We start from the raw sequence: 6,757 nt of genomic DNA, 5'->3' as shown, positions 1-6,757 counted from the left end.
GGAGGACTATAATGCACAGTAGAGCTTGGTGTCCTTCCCTGGTACTTAGACGTATATCAGCTGCCCCTAACGTGAGTATCAGAACTTGTTGTGAGCCGCTCCTCCTGAAGAACAGACGCTTAGGATTATAGAAGCAACCCACACAATTCCAATAGGACACATCGGTGAAGTACTAGATTTGTAGTAATGAGCTGAATTTTAGTATGGTGAGCAAGGATGGGAACACTCATTTGCAGAGAGTTACACTCACTTGATGTTTTCTCAGCTCCGAAGCGTGCAATCAAGAAATGATGTATGGACGACTTTTGCCTTGTGGTTTTGTCTCAAAGTTTGCCGAATAAAGTAGGGGTCGCACACGCATACCGAAGTCGTGAAGGAGCTGCGAAGGCAACTCTCCACGAGGTGAATGTAAATTACACTCACCTCGTGGAGAGTCGCTTTCACAGCTCTGTCACGACTTTGATGTGCGTGTGCGACACCTACTCTATTCGGCAAACTTTTAGACAAAACCACAAGGCAAAAGTCGTCCATACATCATTTCTTGATTGCACGCTTCTGAGCTGAGGAAACATCAAGTGAGTGTAACTCTCTGTAAGTGAGTGTTCCCATCCCTGATGGTGAGAAGGTCAATTCTCCGTTTCTGCAATGAAATGGTGCAAAAAATGTGGTTATTATGATTCCTTGCCTAATTGGATGCTGTTTGAGCAAAACTTTGGACAACAATGTTGTTTTCTCTATTTCTTACAACATAAACAACATAGTTATCCAAAGTTTTGCTCAAACAGTATCAAATTAGGCAAGGAATCATAATACCCACGCTTTTTGCACCATTTCATTGCAGAAACGAGGGATTGACCTTCTCACCATACTAAAATTCAGCACATTACTACATATCTAGTACTACACCAAACGTGCCCCATTGTAAAGAAAAATATGCAAGCTTATTTTTATATCTCACTAAATGTGTTCAGAGGAAAGCTATGAAATTAGCAAATAGCATTCGCGGAATACGAATTTCTGAAAATGCTACTAGAAAAAAATCCTAAAATAAATAATCTACCTTATTCCTCTATAACAGAATCTGATACCCAACAACTGAACCATCACCATATGTAAGTGAGTTTTGTTGTTGTAACAGGCTGATCGGTAAGTAGACCTTGTTGTGTGGGGTCACATGCTGCTCTCGCCAAGCTTTATGCTTCGTTATTGTCTGCTTGTGAATATGGACCCACCACCGCCACCACTTTCGATATGGTTTGTGGTTGCGGTGGCCTTCCTTCGTTCGTTCACGATAAGTGGGTTGATGTGAACGAAACGATGAAGCATAATTAACATAATATGCTGTAGCTATATGTTGCTGGCTTTCTCATCAACCATCAGCGACCGAATTGAGCAGAAGCTTAACGTCATCACCTTCAGCTTCTGTTTCCGTTTATTTGAGTCAATACCTACCAGTAGATATTTCTAGTTTTGGCTTTTCCATTGCCAGATATTATTCAAAGTAAAGATTTTAAGGAATTTTCCAACTTGCATTTTTATGAATTCTGAAGAATGTATTACATATCATACATCTTATATAACTCATAAATCTTGAAGACATCTATTGATCTTCGTTATCGAAACTATCAGTCGCAGCACAGTAAGGTATCCTTCCGTCCGGCTTCACATACATAAAAGGCTTTACAACAGGCTGCCTTGGCACTGAAAAAGCCAAGTTTGCTGTAATTCCACTTGAAACCCATAGGTATTCGTTTGCGTCATCGATGGTTGTTGGCTTGTTTCGTTATGCATCAACGAGAGCATAAACAGGGGCAGGGACTCGACTGGCTATAAAAGCTGCTGCTGCTGCTGCTGCTTCAACGACTACTACACTGGTGGTATAGATATGTAAGTGCGCGCGTGGTAGATATCCCCGTGCACATAAGCGCAACATATGACTTAAATCCAGTTCTGAATTATTCAGTCGGTCGGTTCAAATGGGTTTGCTGGTTGTCTCGTTCGTTGGCTCTTGCTTGGCTGTATGGGGTAGGTACCCACAACCGTCTCGGCTTCTTACGCGACGGGCCGGGTACAGCGCAGCGCTGCAAGGTCGGGACGATCGGGATCGATGAACCTCGGTTTCCGTTGTTTGTTTTGTGAAATTCATTTCACAGTCATAAATTAGCTGGATTGTGATTAAAAATACGAAACTTGATGAAAATCAACACCAACAGTCAGTCGGTGATGGTGCAATCGTCATTTTGGAAGCTCAGTTTTAGAGTCCACTGTCTTTGTTTGTCTCATTGATATGAGAGGGGACTTTTGTGCAGATCCGAATATATTTTGCGAACGTTTTTCTCTCGACGTGCCGTAAAATAGGGTAACATCGATCAGCTTCGGCTTCTCTGTTGAAAATCCGTGCACTTGCACCTGACCTGCTGTGAAACAACGTATTTTTACTATTACCAAAATGTTAACAAAGCATGATAGCTTTTTTGTTTACATTTTTTAACAGTTTATCACATTTGTTGCAAATTTCTCGAAAAACTGATATCTACAAAATGTTCTTTGTTACTATACCTAGCAATCAGATTAGTTTAATAATTGGCTACTTCCTTACAATCAAAAGGAGTGGTAATTGATATTCAATGCTGGTAAAGAACAAAGAATTCTCGGCACTTCTTGGGTTTCACAGGAAAGAGATATTGACGTAAGAGATAAGACGTAACGCTTGGAACAAATCATAGTAAAAACTGCTTTGCTACCATATTTGAATTCTATTTTTTGTAATCATTTACACATAAGGCGTTTGTCCTAATGGGCGACCCAACTTACCCTGTTTTAAGGTAGTCTGCTTGATATCAGCGAGAAGGGACGAGACTGAAATAAGCACAGCAGCGTTAGCAGCCATCACAGCGATGTGGGACGTTCTTTCCTCCGTTTCGTTTTTGCTGCCGCCGTCGTCGTACACACTGTGAGCGTGCGGTGCATTATAGGGTTAGTGACCCTCCGTGGCAGGATGATGTTGATGATGGGAAGGATGAGGGAACAGACTGTTCCTTGGGTGTGGTTTGTTCGGTCAGATTGAAATGGTTTCCGGTCGATGCTGTTGATTCCGTCACCCGCAGCCGAGGGAAACTCTTCAATGTTAGCATTTCGTTTATTTACATGTATGTATTAGAATGAATACATTTTTCAAATGGTCACCTGTCGTGCAGTTATCAAACGATATACCAAATTCTCGTTCTAGTACTCCTCCAACCTAGTGCTTATTGTCCTCTTGATCTGGTTCTGGGGCGATACAGTTAGCGTTTAAGCAGACATACTTAAGACAGATTTCGATCAAATACGGAGTCATGGTATATCTCCAATGATTTCCGATTGGATTCATTAAATGCTCAAAAACCGATATCTCTTCTCGACATTGCGTCTAGCAGGGATTAGGAAATTGAGTGTTTGTGGGTGCCCCCAAGGGGGAGTCTTGTCACCGCTTTTGTGAAATCTCGTAGCAGATACCTCGGCAGATTTTGCCGACGACTACCTAACATTGTTAGTTGGTATGTGTATCATCACCCTTTTCGACCTGATGCGAAACGCCCTTCAGGTAGTTGAGGGCTGGTGTCGCCAATATGGCCTTTTGGTAAATCCGAGTAAACATCTATTGTTGTTCTTTTTACGGAAAGGCGAAACCATAATGGCGTTCGTCCTTTGCGTCTCCTTGATTCTGAAATCGATGTGACTGAACAGGTAAAGTACGTTGGAGTCATTCTTGATTCCAAGCTTGCCTGGACACCTCATATTGAGTTCAGAATCAAGAAACCTTGTATGGCCTTCGGGAAATACCGGCGAACCTTTGGTACTACTTCGGATCTAAAACCCAAGTATATCAAATGGATTTAGACAACTGTTGTTCGGCCAATATTGGCCTATGGATGTCTTGTTTGGTGGCAAAAGGGTGAAATGAGAACGATCCAATCAAAGTTAGGCCATCTCCAAAGGATGTGCTTAATGGCGATGTCTGGAGCGTTCTCTCCAACTCCCACGGCAGCGCTAGAAGTTCTCTTTGACGTTGCCCCACTACACATTCATCTCAAACAAGAAGCACTTTCTTGCACTTACCGTCTACGAGTACTCGATCTACTGGAGGAAACTCTTGTGAACCACACATCAACACACACCTCGTTGTTTCCACTTTTGCTGAATTGCTTGTAATTTCCCATATTGGACATTTTCCTCGAAATTCCCTTTCCGGGAAGAGTGCACATCTGGATATCTGGAAAGAAGTATTTCAGACGGCATCGTATGTTACACTGATGGCTCCCTTCTCGAAGGTCGGGAACTGTTTATTCTCGTGAGCTAAGGCTGTATCAGTCTTACTCACTTGGTAGACACTGCACCGTTTTTCAGGCCGAAATCTTTGCTCTTATATGCGGACTGCAATCGACGCTTCAGCAGCACGTTCCGCATAAATGGTAACCATAAGATTTGCTTAACCACCTATCCGGGATACAATGGGGTACGTTCGGTGTAGTACTAGATTTGTAGTAATGAGTTGAATTTTAGTATGGTGAGAAGGTCAATTCTCCGTTTCTGCAACGAAATGGTGCAAAAAGCGTGGGTATTATGATTCCTTGCCTAATTTGATGCCGTTTGAGCAAAACTTTGGATAACTATGTTGTTTATGTTGGAAGAAATGGCGAAAACAACAACACTGTTGTCTAAAGTTTTGCTCAAATAGCATCAAATTAGGCAAGGAATCATAATACCCACGCTTTTTGCACCATTTCGTTGCAGAAACGGAGAATTGACCTTCTCACCATACTAAAATTCAGCTCATTACTACAAACCTAGTACTTCACCGATCTGTCCTATTCGAACAGTATGCGATATTGTTGAACCGTCTACATTACGGTCCGTTTATTGTGTTGGTTTTTTAGGGGTGATGGGCAAAGTAATGTACTTCTGTTCAGATAGCCAGGCTGCTATTAAAGCACTTGCTTCGGCCAACTCTAGGTCGAAGATAGTTATCGCTTGTCGAACTCAAATCGAGGAGCTGAATTCAGCAAACGCTGTTTACCTTGTATGGGTACCTGGCCATTCTTCCATCGCTGGAAATGAATTAGCTTGCACTGGAGCATCACATGACTTCATTGGCCCTGAGCCAACTATTCCGGTATTCAAGAGTTGGGTAAAGCTTCAGATTGACATCTGGGCTGCCACTCAGCACAAACAATACTGGAATTGTATGGAGTCATGTCGTCAAACAAAATTGTATTGTACCCCCAGAGATGGTGGCGAAGTATCTTACAAATCTGTCAAAGCAGAATTTCAACATGCTGGTCAAAGCATTGACTGACCACTGCCGACTTAGCTATCACATGGCGAATATTCAGCAAGCTGATTTATTTGCATGTGATAGCTGTGAATCCGATTGATTATGAAACTTTGTATCATTCGGTTGGTAACTGTCCAGTTTTTGCGCAACTGCGTTTCCGAGTATTTGGTTAACACATTAAATGAAACTGACTTCAGAGACCTGAACCTTCAGGATATTCTGTTGTTCTTGACCCGCTGTGGTAAAGAGCTATAGGCTCTCTTTACGATTTATGCGTTATAACAGTGCTCTTTCCAGGGTACTGTATGAACCCATTGTGTTACGCTTATGCGTTATTACCAGGGAGGGTGTAGGCACGTCAAACTCGAACAAACTACGCCTACCTAAAGCCTGGAACACATAGCGTCCGTTCCGTCGAGGTTTGCGTTTTTTTGACAGTTTTCCCATGGGAAATGTGTCAAACTACTGTCACGCACACGCAAACGTATCCATTGTGCAGAGCACTTAACATGGCCTTCCCATCGGCAAAACAAACCGGTTTCCAAGCAGGATTCGACTAGGCCCCAGGTTGCGTTGTCAGTCGACACTAACACACTCGCAAAAGATGAGCAGTAGGCCTACCTTGTCACTTACGGATCCCCTGGTTATAGGGCACTGCACTGTTTTGAATTTGTATGGGATTTTGAAGTTTCTTGGCCTTGTTGTTTACAAAATTTCTGTAAGAGTGAAAGAGATGGATAGAATTTCATGCAGTGACCTATTGCAGTGTCATTTTCAGGACGCTATGTGAACCCATTGTGGTACCCTTTATGCGTGTATGACGATCCTATTCACTTACCTGTTCTTTCCCCTGTCCCATCTTTTTTTCCTTCCCTTCTCCCTTAGGTAAATGATGAATAGGCTTGTGTTCATGGCGATGCTTCAAATTACCCAAAAGAAGGAGAACGTGCCTCTGGGGCTGACCTACTGATATCTGATACCTGATACCTGATAATGTACTTGGTCGTTAGCCTAAAGTCCAATCTTCTTCCACGGCCCGACGATCGATTCCGCGAAGCCCAAAAGCTTATGCAATCGATTGACAATGGATCCGATTCCAGTTCTACTTCTGACGAAGTAGAACCATATGTATAATATAATACGGTGTAAGAGTTGATACAGCTAATCACTACCATGCATGAGAAGCTCAGACGGAAAGGCTTCCCAGCAGCCTTATGTTTCTTCAGCCCTCTAGTGACCGTCTTGACCTCGTCTAGCACTCAAGAATACCTCGAAGTGATCTCTCAACCTGGCAGCTACCATTGTTTTGTCGGTCAGTAAGTTTCAATCTCGAAGTCGCTGTTTTTCTTCACACGCCATTACCAGTTTTGTTGTAACCGTACATTTGAACATTATACATACGAATTACACGAAACAAATTAAAACTTATTTATTGTTAACATG

The sequence above is a fragment of the Aedes albopictus genome, unplaced genomic scaffold, assembly GCF_035046485.1.
Source record: "Aedes albopictus strain Foshan unplaced genomic scaffold, AalbF5 HiC_scaffold_43, whole genome shotgun sequence".
NCBI classification, from domain to species: Eukaryota; Metazoa; Arthropoda; class Insecta; order Diptera; family Culicidae; genus Aedes; species Aedes albopictus.
Note: the sequence above shows the minus strand (reverse complement) of the source record.